The sequence below is a fragment of the Crinia signifera genome, chromosome 5 (assembly GCF_055691185.1).
Source record: "Crinia signifera chromosome 5, ASM5569118v1, whole genome shotgun sequence".
In the NCBI taxonomy this organism is placed as follows: domain Eukaryota; kingdom Metazoa; phylum Chordata; class Amphibia; order Anura; family Myobatrachidae; genus Crinia; species Crinia signifera.
The window spans coordinates 23621692-23648048 of record NC_139221.1 but is presented as its reverse complement, the minus strand read 5'-3'; the positions used below and the strand labels follow the sequence as shown (position 1 = coordinate 23648048).

Sequence of the window (26357 nt, the reverse complement as noted above, 5' to 3'; positions counted from 1 at the left end):
ATATATATATATATATATATATATACAGCGCTACTACTGTCGGTAACCCTGGGCCATTATGTAGTCATATGCAGGTGTACTCGGGGCATTGCGTGGAGCATAATGTGTGTCGTAATATCATATGGGCATTATGGTGTGCAGCATATTGTGTAAGGGGCATTACGCTGTGTGGCATAATACATAATGGGCATTACTGTGTGTGGTATAATGTGTTATGGGCATTACGATGTTATTAGTACTTTTATAGGGCCACGCCTCTTCCCCATGAAGTATCGCTCCTACATTTTGCCGCGCGCCTTCGGCGCGCACTCTCCTATTTTTAGTGTAGTGGTGGGGCAAGCACCAATTTCCTTTCTGGCACAGGGTACCAAAGTGGCTAGTAATGCTACTGGTTCTGGCATAACTAGCCAGGGAGAGCATCCTGTGGGGCTCCTGATATTATACAGGGGAGCAGCCTGTGGTGTCCTATTATTGTTTTTTTTTTTTATTAATACATATACGAAAAACCTCCATTTAACGATACGCTGTTACTTATGGGCCGGTGCTCTGGACTTGCCCCCCAGGCTAAAAGTTGCCAGCCAGCCCCTGCATATTACGCTAGATCTACTTAAGACTCAGCACAGCATTGTTCTGCGAATCAAGAGTCTCTTATATATAAACCAGGGTCTAACCAAAAATCAATGGGGAAATGACTCTAATTCCCTCCTGTGCTGCGTCTCGCTGCAGAGGCTGCTGTCCCGGAATGTATTATACCGGGGTTCTGTGACGTGCAGTGGATTCAGCGTTAGGTAAATGCACCAGCGCTAATGTTACTGTACAAGGTGCTGTAATAAAGGGGTTTTACTATTAACAGCGACAACAAGCTAACTGAATGGCAATAAAATGGTCACTGGTCCTGATACAATGGGGGTTATTTTGGTTCACTCTTTCTGACAAAATCCTTCTTAGATGGACAAAACCATGTGCAGGGGGGGCAGATGTAACAGGTGCAGATAGAATTATATTTGGGTGAGTTATTTTGTTTCTGTGCAGGGTAAATACTGGCTGATTTATTTTTACGCTGCAATATAGATCTCACTTTGAAGTAAAACCCCACCCAAATCTAATTCTCTCTGCACAGGTAACATCTGCCCCACCTGCAGTGCACATGGTTTTGTCCATCTAAGAAGGATTTTGTCAGAAAGAGTGAACTAGAATAAGGCCCATTATCCCACAGGTGCTCAACAGGCGGCCCTCCAGCTGTTGTGGAACTACACATCCCAGCATGCCCTGCCACCATTTCATCGTTCCCTAATAGCAAAACTGTGACGGCATGCTGAGATGTGTAGTTCTACAAAGGTATGGGTGGTCGACCACTGAAGATCGACATGGCTTAAGTTGTCGTATGTAATAGGTCGACAGTGTTGAAAGGGCGACACAAGCAATAGGTGGACAGCGGCAAGGTTGACAGCCAAAAGGTGAACATTCGGATTTCACTTTTTTTTTGTCGACATAGTTGTCACGGACACCGTCTACTTGTACCGCGTCCCCTCGCGTGGCTCACTGCGCTTGCCATTTCCCGCCACGCCGTAGTGGATGGTGGGGCATGAAATGCCGCCGGTCAGCACATGTCCAACGCGCTCTGTTATAATAGTGGCGTGAATTCACTCATTTATTAGGTCAACAGGCAAAAGGTTGACACATAAAAGGTCAACATGCAGTAGGTCGAAATGGTCAAAAGGTTGACGCAAGCATTCGGTCGAAAATGAGTTATTCACTTTATTAACCAAGTGGGCAGAGAGTAAGATTATAATAGTGTGCCAGCGTGCCATGCGGGGACACGGTACACTTATATGGTGTCCATGTCGACTTATGTCAACCCAAAAAAACCCCATAAAAACCGCCTGTTAACATTTTTTATGTCGAACTTTTACATGTCTACCTATTGCTTGCGTAGCGCTTTTGTCCTTGTTGACCTAATGCTCGTCGACGATTTTCAGGTGTTGACATTTTGACTGCCGACAGAGGACAACCTATTGACTGTCGACCTAATTCCTGTCACCCCTACGACCCATACCTGTCCTTATCTTTTACTTTATGGATACTTTTTTATATAATTTATCAGGGTTGCCTACTTTTACAGGCCGGATGTTGGCGTAATCAAGCCCCCAGTCCCGCAAATACCGGGAATTGCAGGTCTCCGATGAGGGGGCTGGGCCAAAATAATGTCATTTTAGCCCTGCTCCTTCCAAAAAAAGCTGTGAATCGCGGTATTTAAACAACAGGACCAGGGTGAGTGAGTGGGTGGGTGCGGAGCAAATTCGGGAGGTTTGCTCACCTTTCTGTGGGTCCGGGAGAGGGACCCAATTTCTAGGACCCTCCCGGCCAATCAGGGAGGGTAGGCAACCCTGATTTACATTAGTAATTTTAGTTAATTAGAGCTACTGTACATTAGGTAAGTCCCAAACCATTGACTGTTAGCAATCCTCAATGGTTTGCAAAAAAGGTGGTCACTGTGATCCTGTGTGCTCTGTACGGTGGTCACTGTGATCCTGTGTGCTCTGTATGGTGGTCACTGTGATCCTGTGTGCTCTGTATGGTGGTCACTGTGATCCTGTGTGCTCTGTATGGTGGTCACTGTGATCCTGTGTGCTCTGTATGGTGGTCACTGTGATCCTGTGTGCTCTGTATGGTGGTCACTGTGATCCTGTGTGCTCTGTACGGTGGTCACTGTGATCCTGTGTGCTCTGTATGGTGGTCACTGTGATCCTGTGTGCTCTGTATGGTGGTCACTGTGATCCTGTGTGCTCTGTATGGTGATCACTGTGATGCTGTGTGCTCTGTATGGTGGTCACTGTGATGCTGTGTGTTCTGTATGGTGGTCACTGTGATGCTGTGTGCTCTGTATGGTGGTCACTGTGATCCTGTGTGCTCTGTATGGTGTTCACTGTGATGCTCTGTGCTCTGTATGGTGGTCACTGTGATGCTGTGTGTTCTGTACGGTGGTCACTGTGATGCTGTGTGTTCTGTATGGTGGTCACTGTGATGCTGTGTGTTCTGTACGGTGGTCACTGTGATGCTGTGTGTTCTGTATGGTGGTCACTGTGATGCTGTGTGTTCTGTACGGTGGTCACTGTGATGCTGTGTGTTCTGTACGGTGGTCACTGTGATCCTGTGTGTTCTGTACGGTGGTCACTGTGATGCTGTGTGTTCTGTACGGTGGTCACTGTGATGCTGTGTGTTCTGTACGGTGGTCACTGTGATCCTGTGTGTTCTGTACGGTGGTCACTGTGATGCTGTGTGTTCTGTACGGTGGTCACTGTGATGCTGTGTGTTCTGTACGGTGGTCACTGTGATGCTGTGTGTTCTGTATGGTGGTCACTGTGATGCTGTGTGTTCTGTATGGTGGTCACTGTGATGCTGTGTGTTCTGTATGGTGGTCACTGTGATGCTGTGTGTTCTGTATGGTGGTCACTGTGATGCTGTGTGTTCTGTATGGTGGTCACTGTGATGCTGTGTGTTCTGTATGGTGGTCACTGTGATCCTGTGTGCTCTGTATGGTGGTCACTGTGATCCTGTGTGCTCTGTATGGTGGTCACTGTGATCCTGTGTGCTCTGTATGGTGGTCACTGTGATCCTGTGTGCTCTGTATGGTGATCACTGTGATGCTGTGTGCTCTGTATGGTGGTCACTGTGATGCTGTGTGTTCTGTATGGTGGTCACTGTGATGCTGTGTGTTCTGTATGGTGGTCACTGTGATCCTGTGTGCTCTGTATGGTGGTCACTGTGATGCTCTGTGCTCTGTATGGTGGTCACTGTGATGCTGTGTGTTCTGTATGGTGGTCACTGTGATGCTGTGTGTTCTGTATGGTGGTCACTGTGATGCTGTGTGTTCTGTATGGTGGTCACTGTGATGCTGTGTGTTCTGTACGGTGGTCACTGTGATGCTGTGTGTTCTGTATGGTGGTCACTGTGATGCTGTGTGTTCTGTACGGTGGTCACTGTGATGCTGTGTGTTCTGTATGGTGGTCACTGTGATGCTGTGTGTTCTGTACGGTGATCACTGTGATGCTGTGTGTTCTGTACGGTGGTCACTGTGATGCTGTGTGTTCTGTACGGTGGTCACTGTGATGCTGTGTGTTCTGTATGGTGGTGACTGTGATGCTGTGTGTTCTGTATGGTGATCACTGTGATGCTGTGTGTTCTGTAAGGTGGTCACTGTGATGCTGTGTGTTCTGTACGGTGGTCACTGTGATGCTGTGTGTTCTGTATGGTGATCACTGTGATGCTGTGTGTTCTGTAAGGTGGTCACTGTGATGCTGTGTGTTCTGTACGGTGGTCACTGTGATGCTGTGTGTTCTGTAAGGTGGTCACTGTGATGCTGTGTGTTCTGTATGGTGATCACTGTGATGCTGTGTGTTCTGTAAGGTGGTCACTGTGATGCTGTGTGTTCTGTACGGTGGTCACTGTGATGCTGTGTGTTCTGTATGGTGGTCACTGTGATGCTGTGTGTTCTGTATGGTGGTCACTGTGATGATGTTTATGTTGCTTTATACTGTTTATATAGTATAAGTGTGTTTAGGGAAAATATTATATCAGGGGTTGTTATTGATGTCATTTGGAAGCAAGTAATGTATTTAGCTGTTGACATTTGAATTTATGAGAAAAACTTGCGATGCCACCAGTTCCGCGCTATAGCCCTTACTGTACAAATCAACAGCAATACAAGTACTTAATAATTAGGATAATATGTTAAATAGGGGTCTCTGATCATTTTATCTAAAGGCCCATACACACTGGACGACTTTGAGCTTAAAGTCGCTCAAAACAGCAGGTTTGAGCGGCTTTCAGCTCAAAGCCGCCCAGTGTGTATGGCCCGGCGATGAGCGGTGCGCGCTCCTGCAACATCGCCGGGAAAGCCATTCATCTGCTGGTTATACCAGCAGATGAACGGCTTTCAGGATGGCTTTGCATAGTGCTCAGCTATGCAACACCGTCCTCCCCCCTCCTTCGGTGCCGGGCAGGAGGAAAGCCGCTCAGTGTGTATGCACTGAGCGGCTTTCGACGCAGCGATGATTGTCATCATTGCTGTCCATACACACTGGGCATAGTCGCCCAGTGTGTAAGGACCTTAAGACCATGCAGACAGACAGTTACAATGTGTCCTATCCAGCCTGAGTGCATACGGTACAGTTCTGTATTTCCCTTCTCCTTCCCCTGCCCTAATGTCCTCTCCTTCTCCCGAAACCCCCTCCCTCCCCTCGGCAGCCCGCTCTGCCTGTCTCCGTCGCACTGCAGAAGGTTCCCCGTCTCCTGTCCTTGGCATCCCCTGTTCAGGCTCCTATCTATTATCACTCAGCTGTGGTATAGTATAATCAGTGCTGGAGGGTCTCGGTGGGAGTTCTGTGAGGCTGCTGATCAGCTAATCTGATACCCCCTCTAAGGCACAGTCACTAAGTGCTGCAACTCTGTCCTGCCAGGATGAGGACCTGCCATGGTGCCCAGGAATAAGCTCAGGTAAGAATACCCTCACTATAGTGACCGTATGCTAATATTGCCTCTGAGATATCTGTCTGTAACTCTGGGAGCAGGTGCTTACCCCCCTCCTTTCAGTATAATTGTCAATACTGTAATATTTGTACAACTGAAGCACCGGCGTAGTGTCCTCCGTCAGGGTGTAGTGCTCTCAGGTGTTTGTCTCCTCTTAGTGCTTCCCTATCAGCGTCTCAATGTCACTCCGTCTTTCTATTGATCGCTGTGTAGATGACAGCATTGATTTTACTCTAGTAGCGGAATGAAGTTTATTTTTGAGTTGGCAAATCTGTGGCATGCCCCTGGGGGATGGGGGGGGGGGGGGGGGTTGTATTGAAGACGTGTGCTCATCACAGTGGTATTGCTAATGTTGTTGTGACTTATCCTGTGGTTCATAAATCAGAAGGATTAATCTGTTTGCAGGAAACGGCTTCCCTGGAAGGAACCAGAGTGTTATGTAATTAGGTGAGCTGAACTGGTGAGCTGAATACAGGACACAGAGGGGTATTTTTGGGAGGTTTTAGTCTTATTTTTGTTATTTATTCTTCCCGTACGGTATTTTCACTTGGAGTACCATCATTTTCTGGGTATTATAGCGGGGCATGGGCAGTATATGTAGTGTTCATTCTAGCACCCGCCATATTTGAAAACCCATGCAGTTCCTCTTCCCTGCCTGCGGTGTCGCTGTCTGCTGTGGTGTTTCTAGCACCCCCACTGGGCGCATTGTTCTGTGTGTCCGGGCAACCTGCTATCCTCCTGTACAGCCACTGCAGGAGCTGTTGGTGATTGATATCTTCTAGTGTGTACTGTACCCAGTATTAGGTGGAAAAAGGTTTTAGTAGTAGTAGTACGTTTATTTATAAGGCGCCGCAAAGTGTCCGCAGCGCCGTACATAGCAAACAAAAAACAAATTACAAGGTAACGTACAGGGTGTGTTGAAAGATACAGTATAAATAGGGGTATAGCTGGTCGAACTAAAATCAGCATCAGTTCAGAAGTAGGTGTCAAAATTGTCAAGGAGACTGAAGATGAAGTAGAGGAAGGGAAGAACAGGACAGGTGAGGTAATGAGGTAGGGTGAGTACGTGAGGAAGGAGGGCCCTGCTCATAAGAGTTAACATACTAAAAATAGGTGGGTGGACGAACGAAATACAATAGGATAAGTAGGAACGGAGGGGAACGGAGGCAGGATAGGAGGATCAAAAGAGGTTAGGAGGAGGGATAGGCTAGTCGAAAAAAGTGGGTTTTGAGGGAGCGCTTGAAGGAGGTAAGGGAATCAGATAGCCTGATGGGTGGCGGGAGGTTGTTCCAGTGCAGGGGGGCAGCGCGAGAGAAATCTTGGACACGGGAGTGGGAGGAGGTAATTAGGTGAGAGGTCAGTCGGCGGTCAGCGATGGAGCGAAGAGGACGGGAGGGAGTGTGGATAGAGATCAGTGAAGAGAGGTAGGGAGCTGTGGAGGAGGAGAGAGCCTTGTAGGTGGTGGTGAGGAGTTTAAAGAGAACTCTGAAAGGAATGGGGAGCCAGTGAAGAGATAAACAGAGGGGGGAGGCGGAGGTAGAGCGGCGGGAGAGGAAGATGAGCCTAGCAGCAGTGTTAAGAATGGATTGGAGAGGTGCGAGGCGGGTGAGAGGTAGCCCAGAGAGAAGGATGTTGCAGTAGTCAAGGCGGGAGATGACAAGAGAGTGAATGAGAATTTTGGTCGCGTCAGTGGAGAGGAATGGTCTGATGCGTGAGATGTTGCGTAGGTGAAAGCGGCAAGACTGTGAGAGAGCACGAATGTGGGGGGTGAAAGAGAGGGAGGAGTCAATGATGACACCGAGGCAGCGCGTTTGGTCGGTGGAGGTGATCTCGGTTTCACCAATGCTGATGGAGATAGTGGGAGAAGAGGGGATGTTCGGGGGATGGAAGATTAGAAGTTCAGTTTTAGCCATGTTTAGTTTCAGGAAGCGTTGGGTCATCCAGGCTGAGATGGCCGTGAGGCATTCGGAGACCTTGGACAGGAGTGATGGGGATAAGTCGGGGGAGGAAAGATAGATTAGGGTATCATCAGCATAAAGGTGGTAATGAAAACCATAGGAGCTGATGAGGGTGCCCAGAGAGGTGGTGTAGAGGGAGAAGAGGAGAGGGCCAAGGACTGACCCTTGGGGAACACCGACTGGCTGGGGGGTAGTAGGAGAGGAGGAGCTCGGAGTGGAGACAGAGAAGGAGCGATCGGAGAGGTATGAGGTGAACCAGGAGAAGACCGTGCCAGTGATGCCAAAGGAGCGGAGGGTGTTGAGCAGGAGAGGGTGGTCAACAGTGTCAAAGGCAGCCGACAGATCAAGCTGGATGAGGATAGAGAAGAGGCCTTTGGATTTAGCCGATAGTAGATCGTTAGTGACTTTGGTCAGGGCAGTTTCAGTGGAATGTAAAGGGCGGAACCCGGATTGGAGGGGGTCTAGAATGGAGTTAGCAGTAAGGTGGCTTAGGAGACGATTATAGGTCAGACGTTCTAGGAGTTTGGAGGCAAAAGGGAGGAGGGAGATGGGCCTGTAGTTGGATGGAGAGTTGGGGTCCAGATTTGTTTTTTTGAGAATTGGGGAGACAAGAGCGTGTTTGAAGGAGGAAGGGAAGATCCCAGAGGATAGGGAAAGATTAAAGAGGTGAGCCAGGTGAGAGCAGACTGATGGACTGAGACGACGGATAATATTGGAGGGGATAGGATCGAGCGGGCAGGTGGAGGGAGAAGCGGATTGAAGGATAGAGTGGACTTCAGCAGCAGTGGTGGGGTAAAATGAGGACAGGGGTTGGAAGGAGGGGAGTGGAGATGTAGGAGGGGAGGAGGGAGAGGGTGAGGTCATGGCAGCAGTGATGGCAGTCCTGAGAGAGGAGATTTTGGTTGAAAAGTAGGTAGCAAAATCAGCGGCTACGATGGAGGACGGAAGAGCTGGAGGAGGGGGGGAGAGCAAGGAGTTGAAGGTGGCGAAGAGCCTGCGGGGATTGGATGATTGGGAAAGGATAAGGGACTTAAAGTAGGATTCCTTGGCCAGAGCAAGGGCAGAGCTGAAGGAGGAAAGAATGAATTTGAAATGGAGATAATCCGCAAGGGAGCGTGATTTCTTCCAGAAGCGCTCAGCAGTGCGAGAGCACTTTTTAAGGAATCGGGTGATAGGTGAGTGCCACGGTTGGGGGTTGGAGCATCGAAGGGGGATAGAGGAGGGAGGGCAGGCAGAGTCCAATGCCGAAGATAGGGTGTCATTATAGAGGGAGGCAGCGAGGTTCGGGCAGGACATGAGGGCGATTGGGGCGAGAAGAGGACACAGCGTGTTTGAGAAGGCAGCAAGATCAAGTGTGTTGACGTTATGCCGTGAGACAATGCGCTTGGGAGGGGGGGTGGGAGAGGGGGAAGCAGTGAGGGAGAAGGAGATGAGGTGATGGTCAGAAAGAGGAAAAGCTGAGATAGTGTAGTCAGTAAGGGAACAAGAGCGAGAGAAGACGAGATCGAGGGAGTGTCCTTGGATATGGGTGGGAGAGGAAGTCCACTGAGATAGGCCAAGAGAAGAGCAGAGAGAGAGGAGTTTGGAGGTGCCAGGATCAGCGGGGTTATCCAAGGGGATGTTAAAGTCACCAAGAATGACAGATGGCAGGTCGGAGGAGAGGAAGTGTGGAAGCCAGGCGGCGAAGTTGTCAAGAAATTGGGAGATAGGGCCAGGGGGGCGGTAGATTGCAGCGACACGGAGGTGGTAGGGGTAGTATAGACGGATAGAGTGAGACTCAAAGGAGGAGAAAAGGAGAGAGGGTTCAGGGTGAATGACACTGTGGGTGCATGAGGCTGAGAGGAGAAAACCCACACCGCCACCTTGGCGACCGTCATTCCTGGGAGTGTGAGAGAAAGAGAGGCCATCGTGGGAGAGAGCAGCTGGAGAGACAGAATCAGAGGTGGAGAGCCAGGTCTCGGTGATAGCAAGGAGGTGGAATGCTCTAGAGATGAATAGGTCATGGATGGCAGGGAGTTTGTTGCAGATGGATCTGGCGTTCCATAGTGCACAGGAAAGAGGGGGGGTGGGTTGTGTATTTATGTGGATAAGGTTTTTGGGATTGCAGAAGCGAGGGGGGGTCATTGGGAGGGTGGGGGTGCGGGGGCGAGTGGTCAGGATAGGTATGGGATGGGAGGGGGGAGGAGCAGTTGGAGAAAGTGAAGTTGAGAGATTAACAGCCATGAGGAACCGAAAGTGAGAGGGTAGGTTAGTGAAAGCAGACAGAGGGATTTGGGAGGACAGACAGCGTCTGTAGTAGATTTGGTAGAAAACAGAGTGAGAGAGAAGGTAACAGGCAAGGAACTACTGTCAGAGAGGAGACCAGTGGGTAAAATCAGGTTGATTGAGTAATCCAATTAAGTATGAAACAACAACAAGTGAGAGGATGAAGGGAACAGAGAAGGTCAGAAGTGAGGCAAATGTGAGCAGGCGTGAAGAGGGAAACAGAATGCAATAAATGTGGGCAAAGATAAGAGAAAATAATAGTGAATGAGTAAAATGAAATACAATGTTGGAAAAATATAGATACAATGAATTAAATGTCAAAATTGAGCAACAGGTTACAATAGGATAGAAAGAAGATGAATATATTACAATAAAACAGAATATAAAAAATTTAGACTGTTCAAACTCACCTTTTTCAGTATTCTAACTCACCTGCTTCAGTTTCCAACTCACTTAAGTAATCAAGCTTCTCTCTCAATGAGCAAGCTCTAATGAGCTCTGCCCCTCCTTATATAGTATGTCAGGCCCCTGTTACACTCAGCTCCTCCCCCTAATCTTCCTTGACACCTAGATTTAGCTCCTCCTCCTAGTATCTGTTCACACCTAGTAACAATACACTATACAGATACAGGCACAACCAAAATCACACTCAGATTTCTCCCTCAAAATTACAGTCTCTATATAGAAAGACAGATAAAGAATACAAGACAGACAGAATGCAAGATAACTCACCTGCTTCAGTTTCCAACTCACTTAAGTAATCAAGCTTCACTTTAGTAATGCAAGCTTCTCTCTCAATGAGCAAGCTCTAATGAGCTCTGCCCCTCCTTATATAGTATGTCAGGCCCCTGTTACACTCAGCTCCTCCCCCTAATCTTCCTTGACACCTAGATTTAGCTCCTCCTCCTAGTATCTGTTCACACCTAGTAACAATACACTATACAGATACAGGCACAACCAAAATCACACTCAGATTTCTCCCTCAAAATTACAGTCTCTATATAGAAAGACAGATAAAGAATACAAGACAGACAGAATGCAAGATAACTCACCTGCTTCAGTTTCCAACTCACTTAAGTAATCAAGCTTCACTTTAGTAATGCAAGCTTCTCTCTCAATGAGCAAGCTCTAATGAGCTCTGCCCCTCCTTATATAGTATGTCAGGCCCCTGTTACACTCAGCTCCTCCCCCTAATCTTCCTTGACACCTAGATTTAGCTCCTCCTCCTAGTATCTGTTCACACCTAGTAACAATACACTATACAGATACAGGCACAACCAAAATCACACTCAGATTTCTCCCTCAAAATTACAGTCTCTATATAGAAAGACAGATAAAGAATACAAGACAGACAGAATGCAAGATAACTCACCTGCTTCAGTTTCCAACTCACTTAAGTAATCAAGCTTCACTTTAGTAATGCAAGCTTCTCTCTCAATGAGCCTTTTAGACTTCGTGGTGTGTGTTCAAACTGAAATCTATATTGCAGTGTAAAAATAAAGTTGTCTAACATTTGTGCATCCAGTATTTAATCTGCACAGAAAAATTCTGTATGTATTTGCACTCCTTGCATGGCATCCTGGTTTGTTCCAGGCACAAGGTTACTTGCTTTTTTTCTTCACTTACAAAAATTACATCGGATAATGAATACTACTGTGTGATATAATGTGAATAATGGACACTACTATGCAGTGTAATGTACATGATGAACACTACTGTGTGATATAATGTGAATAATGGACACTACTGTGGGGTGTAATGTGAATTATGGACACTACTGTGTGGTATAATATAAATGATTAACACTACTGTGCAGTAGATTGTAAATAATGGACACTACTATGCAGTGAAATGTAAATGATGAACACTACTGTTCAGTATAATGTAAATAACAGACACTACTGTGCGGTATAATGTGAGTAGCAGACACAACTGTTTGGCGTAATGTAGATAATGGACACTGATGTGCCTGTAATGTTTTGCGGCATGACTTTGGTGCACACTGTACCTATTTAAAGTAATGGGGGCACCAGTGCTCTTACTTGCACCGGGCACCAAAATGTCTAGTTACTGCTCTGGCAGATTTAATTACACATGTGTTGTGTCATGCGGTCTTATTCCCGTGTAAGGTAACCAGAACATTTTTCTGTTGCACTGATTCTTCTATTGTTTCCAACCTAGGACTGGTAAAAAAAAAACCCACGTCCTCTATAATTGGGGCTGGCAATGATGCTACTTCCACCATCAACATATAGTATACATCTACAGTAGCGAGGAGAGGGGGTGACCTCATCCCGGGGACACTCCGAGCGGCTGTACAAACTGGCGGAGGGTCCAATGGTCGATCCGAGCGACACTGCAGCCAGCAGCGATATACCAAGCTGTATGGATCATTGTAGCTTGATCAGGGCACAGAAGACAACGGGAAATGACAGGGGGGTTAGAAGGTCAACAGAACGACCTTTAGCCAATTTTTTTGGGTTTGACATAGACTCTGCCATCAATCCGCAGCCGGTGCCATCAGGTGCTGAACTCCTTCCAATCCGCGGCTTAGTAAATCGTGCCGTAGTCTGTTAATCAGCGATTAGCGCCTTTCATACACAGCGAAGTAACCCGATGTATCTCTTACACATGTGGGTTTACAATGAGTTCTGTGACCTATATGCACAGCGGCTTATTACTGGCAATGCCTCCACGTCTGGCAGGGAACCCGGAACTTATTTGGCAGCAGCTCTGATGATTAATCTATGTATTTTACATATTTTACATATGCATTTATTTGCCTATATCCACCGACGGCCTGTAGCTACCGGCCTCTTGCAGGGAACTTACAGTAGCCGCATTGGCTTCTATTAGCTGGTAAGAACTATAGGGATCAATGTATGAAGCTTGCAGAGGTGGTATCTATCCCCGTAAGGTACGTTATGTGCAAGCAGGGCCGGCGCCGCATCACCCGCCACCAGCCCCCCGTGGAGCAGCGGTGCCCGCATATCACCCCCCACAGAGTGGCCGCATCACACACACCCGCCCCCCCCCTTAACAAACTCTGGAGTTTCTGGGCTCCACTGGGGGAGGGATGGGGATATTTGTGATACCCGGGCAGTACGGATGGTTTAACGGTTAGTATTACTGCCTCACAGCACTGAGGTCATGGGTTCTATTCCCACAATGGCCCTAACTGTGCAGAGTTTGTATATTCTCCCCGTGCTTGCGTGGGTTTCCTCTGGATACTCCGGTTTCCTCCCACAATCCAAAACTATACTGGTAGGTTAATTGGCTCCCAACAAATTAACCCTAGAATGAATGTGTGTGCGTGTATATGGGGTAAGGAATATAGATTAAGTAACAATCCATGGTTTCCCCCATCTTGCTGAATGGTATTAGTAACCAGCAGGGGTTAAACTGAGCCGGAATGGGGTGGAACTGCGTTCCGTCAGTTCCATTTTGGAGGCGGAACCGTTCCGCCTCTGTTCGCTCACTTTGCCCCTGTCTGTCCCTGCCTGCAGTGCATCGGTAAAGGAGCAGAGCTGCATGGTGTAATTGTATTTACCTTAACCCCCCCCCCTCAGCGGCTGGCTGAGACAGAGGGTGATGACGTATGCGGCTTCTGAGTCTGCGGCTGGCTGAGGCGGAGGGTGATGACTAGAGACAGGATTATATGCATTTGCATATTTGCATATGCATTTGCATATTTATCCCATTCTCACTGGTTATTGCATATTTTACCTAAAATCTAGTGATGGTGCATATTTTAGGCCCTGCCCCCTTTCCACCCACGAGTCACAGCACTGCTTTGCCCTGCTGCTGCTGCTGCTGGCCAGGTAGTGGTAGAGTGTGCAGGCTGGGGCAATATGTGCGCATTGTGGGGAACCTTGGATGTACAATATGTCTGACACTGCTTTAGGCGGCCAATCCATGTTGATAAAAGTCAGTCTGGGCGGATGACATTACGAAGCTCCTGAACCTTTGCCTGCCCCTGGCCTGGGACTTAACACCAAAAGGCAAACTTCTGAAGCAGAGGAGGTGGGCAGAAGGGTTGTGACATCACACGGCACGGAGGAAATGCCGTGTCACAGTGAGTATGCGGCGCAGGGAGGAAGCCTTCCACTGCGCCGCCCTCACACGCTATGCATACATTTGATCCATCGGCGCTGGAGATGAGGGTCTGTGTAGTTGATGCAAGAAGAGCTTTTAACGCTGCAGTCTGCTGTAGCAGCCAGGAAGAAAAAAAATCCTGTGTATAGCGCTAGACATCTGCAGATGCTGTGGGACTATTTTTGAGGTTTATTTGCAACTAATTTTATGATGATTTTTAAATAAATAAGTTAAAAATTACTTTTTTATTGTTTAATGTAGCATATTTTAACACTTTTCATGCATATTTTAAGTATTTTTCATGCATATCTGCATGCATATTTCAAGCTTTTTATGTTGCATATAATCCTGTCTCTAGTGATGACGTATGCGGCTTCTGCGTCTGCGGCTGGCTGAGGCGGAGGGTGATGACGTATGCGGCTTCTGTGTCTGCGGCTGGCTGAGATGGAGGGTGATGAAGTATGCGGCTTCCGTGTCACACTGCACTATTGTTAGTTACCAGTCTAGAACACTACATGATAATAGAATTCAGAGATATTGGTTACATATATTTGTGCAAATTATGTGTATGCCCCCAAGCCGTCGCCAAGGCTTCCCTGTATGCTCTGCATGTAACTAGAGGGAGGAAGATTCAGGGGAAATGTGAGGAAGAATTACTTCACAGAAAGAGTAGATAAGTGGAATAGCCTTCCATCAGAGGTGGTAGAGGCAAATACAGTAGTACAATGTAAACATGCTTGGGATAGGCATAGGGCAGTATTCAATGAAAAAAATTCGCCGTGCATGGCGAGAGATTTTTTCTCTCGCCATGCACTCGCCCTGTTCCGGAGGGCTCGCTGCCACTCCTGCTCCCTCTATTCAATGTGGTTAAGACTCGCCGCCACTCACGGCGAGTCTTAACCCCTGCAGCGGACGAGCGTCCGCGGCAGGGAGCTGGCAGGGAGCTGGCAGGGAGCCGTGGGACGGTGGCAGCCAGGGAGATTAAAGTCTCCCTGGCTGCCCCAGAACATATGTGGAGGGGAGGTGGGCTCCCCGGGACCCAGGCAGCACAAGCTGCCCCCCCCTATAGCCAGCGGGGGACCCAGTATTTACTGCACCCGATCGTGCATATGTAATGATCGGATGCAGTGAATATATGAATATCTAATGAGCGGCTCAAGCGCTCCGGCCCCCTGCTGGCTGCTCTGTGTAAAAAAAAAAAAAAATTTAAAAAATATATATTTTTTTAAATTAAATATATATTCATCTGCTATAAGCACATGAATAAAAATAACATGTCCCTTCACAGAAAAAAAAATCCAGATTTTTTTACACCAAAATTAAAAAAAAAACCTTTTAGTTTAAAAGTTCACATTCCAGCTCTCCATGAAAAGATGGAGAATTGCTACACGGAGAGAGACGGCGAAAATCACTTAGAAAGACGGCGAATATTTCACATTGAATAGGGTTGCTCGCTTTTGGAGAGCAAAATGCTCCGTCCAAGGCGAAAAAAGCACAAATTCGCCATAAAACAGGGCAAATTTTTCTCATTGAATACTGCCCTCAGTGATATCCCTACAAAGAAATAAGATCAAATATGGTTTGAGGTAACATGTTTAAAAAGGGGCAGACTAGATGGGCCAAGTGGTTCTCATCTGCCGTCAAATTCTATGTTTCTAATGTCTGTGTGTGCGTATATACGTAGTAAGGATTATAGAGTGTAAGCTCCTCTGGGGCAGGGACTGATGTGAATGTTCTAATATTCTTTGTACAGCGCTGCAGAATATTATATTTTTATATATATATATATATATATATAAATATTTTATAAATAACTGGTAATAAATGAAATAAATATTGGGAGATTATGGTAATACGTTGTTTGTCTGCATGATGGAGGTTGGGGGTCTGTGGTCAGTCTCAGTGGGGGGTGGGGGATTATTTGACATGTGGAGGTTTGTGGTTTGTCAGAGCAGCTTCCACATCGGTGTAGTGATTTATTAATGCCAACCATTTTGCTGTTGGTTCCGCCTATTTTTATTTGGTGCCACCCACATGAGGCGTGACGATTTTTTTTCCAGGGCCACTTTTAGCACGCGCAGTACTGAATTTAGTCTTCAGACTTGTGCATGCTCAGTAGACTCTGGCACAATGCCAGTCCTACGGTACTGCAGAAAGAGAAAGGGCTCTTCTGAAGTCTGCACATGGGCCTCTTCCTCTGTTAAAGGGCCCCTGCATCTATGCCATCTACATCTCTGCAGGATGACTGGGAGAACCATGACACGGGGACGCATGTTGAAACGTTTGGTGACCGCATGTGACAACATTTACAGTACTGTGCGGAATTATCCTTTATGGTTTTTACGGTTTCCTTCTTGTCCCAGTTATAAAATGAAGCTTCGCACCCTCTTCCTAATGGTCTGTAAATAGATCACATTCTGATCTGCATTCATTAGGCTCCGTTCAGCACACACATATGAAACGTGGCGAGCTCCTGCTGGCATTACTGTTTATACTAATTGAAAGAGCTGCGGTGTTATATGCTGGGTGCTGATCCGGCGCTGCCTCCTTGTCACTTTGTATCCCATTCCACAGAGCATTTTCTTGTTTTTCTTAAATTGCAGATTACCACCTGAGTATACTGTATGCTGGTCTGGGCAGCAGTGGGCCCCTTAGTCCTCACGGGCCCCGGTGCAATGCACATGCTGCACAGATGGTAGTTCCGCCTCTGATGATCTTTATATAACAGACCAAGTATACTGATTTGCCAAGTTGCATAGTTACAGGTATTTTTGCATTGCTCCCTGTTGACATGTAATTGAAATGGTTAAATGCTACAAGCTATAACTGAGTGGTGTTGTGCATGACTCATCATCCACAATAACATCAAATGTATGAGACACCGACTTAAAAGGCCAGACTACTTGGACTTCAGGTGCATGTTGTTTACATGGCTCATAAAAGGGTCTGCATGTGCCCGAGACTGTCACTGTGTTATTAGAGAGTGACAGTGCTGTACGGCCCCACAGTCTTACCCTATGCTCCCCTTAAGCCTAGCCCTAACATTTCTTCTTGCAGCTTAACCCCGTATGACAACATTCTGTTTTCCTTTTAACAATATCAGTGACAGCATCATAGCTGTCGGCATTGTGCTGTTGACATTGTTATCATCGACATTTTCACTACATCCCTGGTAGCTGCATCCTATCCGGAAATGTTTTGTATATACAGTCAGCTTCACCCATCATTCTGTATCTGGGGGTCACCTGAGATCTAATTTAATTGGTTACAGACGAGTTTGGTAAAATGGGGTATGGATCATTGGATAGACAGCAAATAGGTCGACAGGGTCATTAGGTCAGCATGGTGAAGGTCGACAGTCAAAAGGTTGACATGGGGGTCTTCCTGTTTTTTGTCCCGAATGTCGACAGTCGACATGGTCACTAAAAAAAGTGAACCGCTCGCCATGCTTCGGGCACACTTATTTATTCTCCCACCACACCCTAGTGGATGGTAGGGCATGAAATACCGCCATGTTGACCTAATGACCCTGTCGACTTAACCCCATGTCAACCTTCAGTCATGTCGACCTTCATGCATGTCGACCTAGTGGTATCGACCTAATACTTGTCGACCTTAGTTGTTGTAGACCTAGTGACGTATACAGGTAAAATGTGTAACAATGCCTTTGTGCGGTATAATCCTGACCTGCCATTAGAATCGCTTTCTGATTGTAAATCCAATTCTGTGCTCCACATCATGCTATGGATTCCCCTACGGAGAAATATGAAATCCAAGCACCGTACAACAATCTATACACTCAGGGGGTCTCCGTGTGCCGGTATTCCAGGATTTGCTCGATGATGTCAAGATCTATCATCGTAACCTATGTTACATTTTTATAAGTATTGACAGCCGTACATTTCAGACACCAGTGCTTTGTGAAAGCCAAGCATTATATCAGTGTTAATGCTTTACCAGATCAGCAAAACTATTTCACCCATGTCACCCCCAGCCCCCCCCTCCTGCCGCACCGCGGGTGAACACAAGGCTTTATAAGAAAACTTTTCTAATCTGTTCTTTTCCTCGGATTTAATGCCTAATAAGCACTTTCCATCATTACATCATTTAGATTAGTTTTCTGTAAAATCTATACTCATCATTTCTATTCAGTGTGTATTATTTCACTCTCTTGTATCAAGTATCCAGCACAGACAGGAAATGGGGACTATTGCTGCACAATAATGAGCATTTATACCCCTTTTACACCACCTCAAAACTCCGGGTCTTCGGCGGGTCAGAGGCGGTGTAAATCGGTCACGTTGTGTACCTTTACACAGGACTTCTACCCAGGTCCTGACCTGGGTAGAACATGGCTAGGAGCTGGGTAGAGGGCGGTGTAAATGGGTACGCCGAGTCAGATGACCCGGCTCCCATTTACATGAATGGGGGACGTCCAACCTGCGGACTGCAGCGTCCGCAGGTTGGACGGGGGGGATGGGTGGGGGGACACACACAGCTTGCGCTGCTGTCTGCTATACTCTGCAGACAGCAGCGACGGCAGCGGAGGAGGTGAATGGATGCCTGTTTGCGGCATCCATTCACCTCCAGGACGGTGGCTGGGGGGGGGGGGGGTGCGCGGGGGCTGGGGGTAGCCCAGCAGCTTACCTTGGTGCTGGGCTGCCCCCAGCATGGGGATCGGTGTATCCGGCGGGGATCACCACGGTCCCGGCGCTTGGGGATGATGTCATCTCCAAGCGTCGCCTCCGTCTACACTGCGGGTGGGCACCGCAGTGTAAATGGAGTAAATCCCGGATCCGACCCGGCTTGGATCCTTCTTCCAAATTCCGGGTCGGATCCGGGATATTTGGTGTAAAAGGGGTATTAGCAAATATGTCCTTGTTTTAACCCTTTGAGAGCCAACGTTGCTGTGAGAGGTCCTCAAAATATCCGCTAAAAATTGCAGCGCCGCTCACAGCGTCTGTTCCTTTTTTTGGGTGCAATATTTAAACTAAACTTCAATGAATTCACTTGGCCGTATCCGTAGTTATTTATACTAACAGTACAGTCGCTGTGAGCGATGATGGAATATTTGGTGGATATTTTTAAGGATCGCCAACCGCAACGTTGGCACATAAAGGGTTAATGCATATTCCAATGAGTGTACGATTACTTACTTATGTAATATTTCGTCTGATTTAGCCCCTTTGGCAGTTAGTCGCCTCCCACCAGAGTGAGATCCCGCCCCCTGTGCACGGCAGCGAATAGGAGGAAATCAATTTGTAATCACTCAACTGTCGAATGGATTTCCCCTCTAGCGGATGCCTAAGCCAAGACTTGCATGGTGCTGCGTTGGCCCTGGGGATCTCGGGGCCACTGCTGCTGTTAGCGGCCCCGATTTCCCCAGGGCCAACGAAGCCGCCTGCATTTCTCTGTAGCATTTCTCCCAGAAAACACTGGGTTGTCATCCTATATCCAATCTTATTGTGAACTGCCAGCGATGACAAGCCATCGCTGGCTTTGTTCTCAGGGAGACCTCGCACATGAACCGTGCACATGTGCCGTCTCCCAATAATCATCAGGGCTGCAAAAGGGTCTGAATCGGGCTCATTTCCTTTGCTAGGATTCTTATCTTAATATATGCAAGGTTATACTGGTTGATAAGTCCACCAAGCCCTGCCTTGCGAATAGTGGCCTGGCCGCCACCCATTCGCAAGGGCGATTCCCTCGCAGGGCCTGCGGATGAATGTCGCAGCCATGTGGGATCCACCAACATCATTCGATGGTCGGTGACCATCGAATGATGGTGAAGGTGCACTCATATAAAAGTGACTCTGAAGTCACTTACATATGCCTGGACGCTTGGGAGGAAGGGGACGAGCAGCTGACATCCGGTGATGCCAGCTGGCCGCCCCATCGCATCCGCATCATCGGCATTTGCATGAGAACACCCAGCATTCTCATGGGAATAAGGCCCATAGTGACACCACTGGCAATAAATGGGAAGGATGTGGCACCCCTTCTGGTCTGTATTATAGAGATCATATTATTATAAATGGATACTGTCTTGCTCTTAGGCCCTTTAATACATTTTGAGATACAGTCCTAATGTTTGGTGGCTGAAAGTGACAGTGCCAACAATTGTTGGGTGTAGGAAAAATGATTGCAAGTCTGTGTTTCTTATCGGGAGTAGCTCAGTGGAACGTGGGGGGTGGTGTAAGATTTTTTTTCACTTTGAACTGGTGTGTCATCATTTAATAAGAATTAAGAATCCGCTGCATAATAATAATTCCTTGTTCAGGGACTAAACCAGTTCAAATTGCTGGGATACTGGTTTCAGTAGGAGCTCATCCCAGTAATCCATGAAATGTTGAGGTGTAGTTACATAGTAGGTGAGGCTGAATAAAGACTTGCGTCCTTCTAGTACAACCTATGTTTATAATAGTTTATCCCTTGTTGTATAGTATGTTCCGATAATTTAAAGACAGATTACTGTATGTTTCTTATTCGTACCCGTGGATGTTTTTAACCAATAAATGTTTATCCAACCTTATTTTAAAAGTATTTAGAGTGTCTGCCGACACCACTTCTCCAGGAAGAGAGTTCCAAAGTTTGACTGCTCTGACTGTAAAGAAATGTTTTCTTCTAGATGAACAAAATTTTTTTCTTCTAATCTAAACTCGTGCCCTCGCGTTTGACAGTTCCTTATATTGGCCCCTAATGTATTTATACATATTGAGCATGTCCCCCCTTAAACATCTCTTCTCTAGTGTAAATAGTCCCAGATTGCTTAATCTTTCCTTGTAGCTTAAATTCTCCATTCCCCTAATAAGCTTTGTTGCTCTTCTTTGGATTTTTTTCTAATTCTATGATGTCCTTTTTATAGTGTGGGACCCAGAATTATACTCCGTATTCGAGGTGCGGTCTAACCAATGATTTGTACAGAGGCATAATTACTTTTGAGTCCCTAGTTTCCATGCCCCTTTTAATACATGTTAGAGTTTTGTTGGCCTTTTTTGTTGCTATATTACATTGAGCACTGCACCCTAGTTTGTTGTCTATTTGGACTCCTAGATCCTTTTTCGAGTACTGAATTACCCAATTCATCCCTGCTTAGGTTATAACTAGCACACTGGTTATGTCTCCCAAGGTGCATGACCTTGCATTTGTCCACATTGAACCTCTTCTTCCACTTTGTTGACCACTCATCTACATTGTCAAGATCATTTTGAAGCATGGTCACATCTTCTGATGTTTTAATAACTCTGCTCAGTTTTGTATCGTCCGCAAAGATGGATACATTGCTGAGTAACCGCATCTCAATATCGTTAATAAAAATGTTAAATAAAATGGGCCCTAGAACCGAACCCTGTGGCACTCCACTTAGTACTGGTTTCATATTTGAAACGGCACTGTTCATGACCACTCGTTGTTCTCTATTACACAGCCAGTTCCCTTCCCTACCCATCTACAGATATTTGCCCCTAATCCCAGGTCCTCCATTTTATTTATCAACCTGTTGTGTGGTACGGTGTCGAAGGCTTTAGCAAAATCTAGGAAAATCACATCTACAGCGTTTCCATTATCAAGGTTTTTGCTAACCTCTTCATAGAAACCAAGTAGATTAGTTTGGCATGAACGATTTTTCACAAACCCATGCTGGTTATTACTGAGTATACTATAAAGGTATAAATATTTCTGGATACCATCGCTTAAAAAATCCTTCAAATAGTTTACCCACTATTGATGTTAAACTAACAGGTCTGTAATTAGCAGGATCCTCCTTTTTTCCTTTTTTGAATAATGGCACTACCTCTGCTATTCTCCAGTCTTTTGGTACCTTTTCTGATGATAGTGAATTATCAAAGATACTGAGTGAGATTTAATAGGATGAGAGATTCAGAAAGTGAGAGGTTTGGTGAGAAATCTCCAGTTTTTTTAAAGCGGCCATCATTTACACTGCATAACCAGTTTGATTGTGCAGTGTAAATGATTGGCGCTTTAAAAAAACTGGAGATTTCTTACCAGATCTCTCACTTTCTGAATCTCTCATCCTATTAAATCTCACCCATAATGTAGAGGGGAAGCTTAATCCTCCCTTAATTCCATTAGTACCCTAGGATGAATCCCATTTGGCCCAGGTGATTTATTTGTTTTGATTTTGCTGAGCCTCAATATTATATTATTATTATTAACTCATTTAACATTTAACTTTTCCCTTTTCCTCCGTAAAACTTTTTCCATTGATATCAGTTAGTGGGCTTATGTTGTCCTTAATTATACGTTTACTATTTATGTATTTGAAAAACTTCTTTGGGTTAGTTTTACTTTCAGTGGCTATGCGCTCTTCATAATCCCTTTTAGCTACTTTGATTGCCTCTTTGCAAATTTTGTTTGATTCTTTGTAATTAGTGAACGCCTCCTCATTTAAGTTATTTTTATAGAATTTAAATGCTCTTGTTACATTACATACAGTAGGCAATGACTTTACGTCAGGGTTTCGGTGCTGCCTACGCTTCTTCCCATGTTCCCATGTTCAGCTAATTATCCTAGGGATGGCCATTGTTGTGATCGCCATCGATGGTTGCCATCGATGGCAATAGTACAAGCGGTCATCGATGTCAGCATAGCATATAATGGATGACTGTCAATGGTTTTAACTATTAATGGTCATCCAATTCTTTCACTGGCCTGTGCATGCTTCTCTTTTCTGTCTCAAAGGGGGGGGGGGGGTTCTGGGTGCAATAGTGTAGTGCAGGTTAATTGGCTCCCAAAACATAGTGTGCATAGGGCAGAATGCTTGGGCTCTGGATTTTTGGGCCTGGTGATTTTATGGCCCTTATTCAGATCTGATTGCATTACAAATTTGTTCTCAAAATGGGCAAAACCATGTGCAGGTGGGGCAGATGCAGGGCTGCAAGTATGGCGGTATGGGGTGGTACGGCGTACCGGTAAAACATATTGCGCCGGTACCCCGTACCGCCATAAAAAAATACTTCCCCAAGTGCTCAATGCGCATGCGCGCATATGTGAGTGGCGGGGGGCGTGGCCTCCGCCGCCCCGCCACAGCTGATTCCCTTCTGAAAGGAGGTGAGGGGAGCGCATTGCGCGTTTCCCCTTCCCCTCCCTGTGTCACTGACTGGGCTGTCAGCCAATTAGGGCTCGCGGGCTGGCAGCCAATCAGGAGCCAGCCCGCGAGATATGATTAACTGACAGCCCAGTCACACAGTGAAGCCGCCGGGGAAGGAGAGACGCGCAATGCGCTCCCTTCCCCTCCATAGGGTAGCGGGCAGCGGGCCACTGTTTGAAGGAGGTATTATCAGCTCTGTGTAGTTGCTTCTGCTGCGAGTGCGGGATCACTCCCTACAGACTCCTCAGAGAACGGGGGGAATCAGTGGGCTGAGAGACGGCTAACCTCAGCGCAGGTGGCAAAGGGATTGGAGCGGACAGCAGCGCAGTCTCCAGGTACTAGAGGCAGCTCAGCTATTATTACTTCCAGTCTGCTGCTGCTGATGACTGGAGCAAGGAGCCCAATGAGGACTTCAGTAGCAGCTGATGTCGTATGTATGAGCTGCTGAGGCTACACACAGTGACCGGCTTCTGCCCAACACGCAGACATGGGGTAAGTGTAGCAACTCCCACAGGTGTAAGGGTACTGTGCTATCTGTGTGAGAGCGGCAGCGGGTGACTGGAGGGGGGGAGAGGAGACCTCAGAGACCCGGCACTGGGGTCTTATGTGTGGTACGTACTGTGGGGGCATATGTGTGGCACTGGAGGCATACCTAGCACTGTGGAGGTATATGTGTGGCTCTGGGGGCATACTTGGCACTGTGGGGGCATATCTGGCACTGGGGGCATATATGTGGGGGTATATCTGGCACTGGGGGCATATAAGTAATGGGCATAATGTGTAATGGGCATTATGGCATGGGTCATATGTTTTGGGTGTGTGACGCGTAACAGGCATTACTGTGTAAATTTTGGCCACGTGCCTTCGGCGTGCAATATCCCTGTTTGTAGTTTATCTGGCTCCTGCACTTTGATCCTGGCCCAAATGTCATCGTGTTCTAAAGTTTTGCCATGCAGCCACTCCCCCTCATGTCATATGACCACGCCCCTAACCACGCCCATTTTTAACGCGCGCCTTCGGCGCGCAGCAGAGTACCACTATATCGTTTTTTCTACTTGCACCACTGGGCAGCAGGGCCGGCGCCACCACTAGGCAGCTCTAGGCATTTGCCTAGGGCGCCGGCACCTGGAGGGCGGCAGTTCGCCCCTAACCCCCAGCATAATGATGGAGGGTTAGCGAACTGTGTGAAAAACTTGCGGCGCCGGCGTCCCTGCAGTGCTGGAGCGGGCAGGGGTGTCCGTGCCGCGGGGGTACCTGCGGCGCTGTCATTGTGTATAAAGCTGTCGGCGGCCGGCAGGGTCCCTGCAGTGAATAGAAAATAACTAGCGCTATGCGCGCGACGGCGAGTTTTTTTACACAGGTCGCAACAACCACCGCCCCACCCCGGCACCGGGGCGCCCCCACCCCGACTCGCCTGGGGCGCTCCGGTGCCTTGCACCGGCCCTGCTGGGCAGATGTAATGCTGTGTACACACGAGGGCGATAGGGGCTGAAATCGCTGGGAATATGGTCGCAGATGAAAACGGGACACGGGGCAATATGATTGCTGAGCAATATATTGCTAGCGATCATATTGCCCCGTGTGTACGCACCTTAACATGTGCAGAGAGAGTTAAATTTGGGTGGGGTGAATTGAAACTGAAATGTGAATTGCAGTGTAAAAATAATGCAGCCAGTATTTACCCTGCACAGAAACAAAATAACTCACTCACATCTAACTCTCTCTATACATGTTACATCAGCCCCACCTGCAGTGCACATGGTTTTGCCAATTTTGAGAACAAATTTGTACTGCGATCAGATCTGAATAAGGGCCTATGTCTAACTTCTGTTAGTCAGCTGCAGCCGTACATACAGTATATATTACATACCTGCCCACTTTTGAAAACTAGTTTCAGGGAGATTATAGTTGGCAGTAGAAGTTTCCCCAGCGCCCCATTGAGGGGGCATGGCATGCTCCACCCAAGGGGCGTGTCTAGTTCCATATATGGAGAGACTGTGAAAAGAGATTGTGAACGTGGCACCTAGATGCGTGGCTGTGTACTGCTACATCTGAGAGGAATCTTATATAATTACTTATATCTAAATGTAGATGAGCCCCAATGCAGTTAGTAAGAGCTACTATACTTGGTAAAGTGCTGGGGAATGGTGCTGATGATTCAATGTAAATGTTCTCTCATTCCTTTTTTCCCAAAAAATTGAACAGTGTAATGTGGGCTAGGTGACATGAGGGAGATTGCTAGACTAATGAGGGAGAGAGGGAGATTGCTGCTATTTCAGGGAGTCTCCTGCGGAATGCAGTAGGGTAGGCAACTATGATTATACTAGCAAAATAAGACATTACAGGAATTATAAAAAAAAAGAACTAAATGCAATATTATCCCTTTAAATTCCCTGTTTTGCCATTTAAAGCATGGAATGTACGGTAAGATCCCATTAGTACTGCTCTCTGTGTGACCCTTCTGCAAACACCTTCAGTAATTATTTATCGCCTCCTCATTTAGAAGCGTTTACGCTGTGCATGCAGTGCGCTGGCGCCCGCTGACCGCCATCGCCTACATGTACAGAGATATCTTCTGCTGCATTATTCACTATGCACCTTCTTCCCAAACGTTCCCTACGTGACCCTACTGATGAAACAGTAACGGCCCATCGGTGCCAGGGTCCAGGTAGCTGATTACCAGGCGTGCAGCAAACGTGCGCGGCGGTCAGACGCCTCAGATTGACAATTGTTATTTAGATGTAGATGAGGACGAGATAGTTCTGCGAAAGGCGAGCTGTCATGTGAAATATTCCTTAACATCAAATTTTACACAGAGTGAAAATTACTGGAGGCTTACAATCCAAGTTTCATGAATAAAATAGCGCGGGGTTACTCGTGCAAGCAAAATAAATCACTGCTGACAGCCTCACTTTATGGCAGCTGAACAATGCAAGGGAAATGGGCTGGGAAATCCAGCGTTGTCCCGTGTTGTGGAGTGTGCAGCAGGAGCCGCCAGTGATGTCTGTGTGTAACTCAGTGCAATTCAAATGATGTTCCTTTAAGTGTTGGAACAGTTGGAAAATGACTTGTCTGCAGAATGTTAAGTGCTCATTGGGGGCTCGGCAGCGTTATGTATTGGGCTGATGTGAGATTAGCTCTCCTCTGCCAAGTCTAAGGCATCAGCTGTAATGAAGAGAGACAGACGCGTTACTATTTAGGGATACGATAGATAAATGTCTGCTTTAGAGATTGTCATCCTTTTTCGTTGACATCTTACAAAGTCTTAATATACTGTAGAAAAGAATGGCGTGATGTATTGTCGTTTTATTTACTTATCGTGTAATAGGTTTTTCTGGCTGTTTCCACGTTCCGATTTGTGGCAGGATAACGTATGCGCTAGTGTTGGGTGACGGGACTGA

At 46.9% G+C, this 26357-nt stretch overlaps 1 protein-coding gene across 1 annotated transcript in view; it reads left to right on the top strand.

Annotated features, from left to right (window-relative positions):
- Window positions 1-5280: 5280 nt before the first annotated feature.
- Window positions 5281-26357, top strand: part of THSD7A (thrombospondin type 1 domain containing 7A) — a 367288-nt gene continuing 346211 nt past the window's right edge. Inside the window, exon 1 of the mRNA XM_083186796.1 lies at window positions 5281-5496. The gene's annotated coding sequence lies outside the window, so the exon portion shown is untranslated. The remainder of the gene's footprint in view (window positions 5497-26357) is intronic.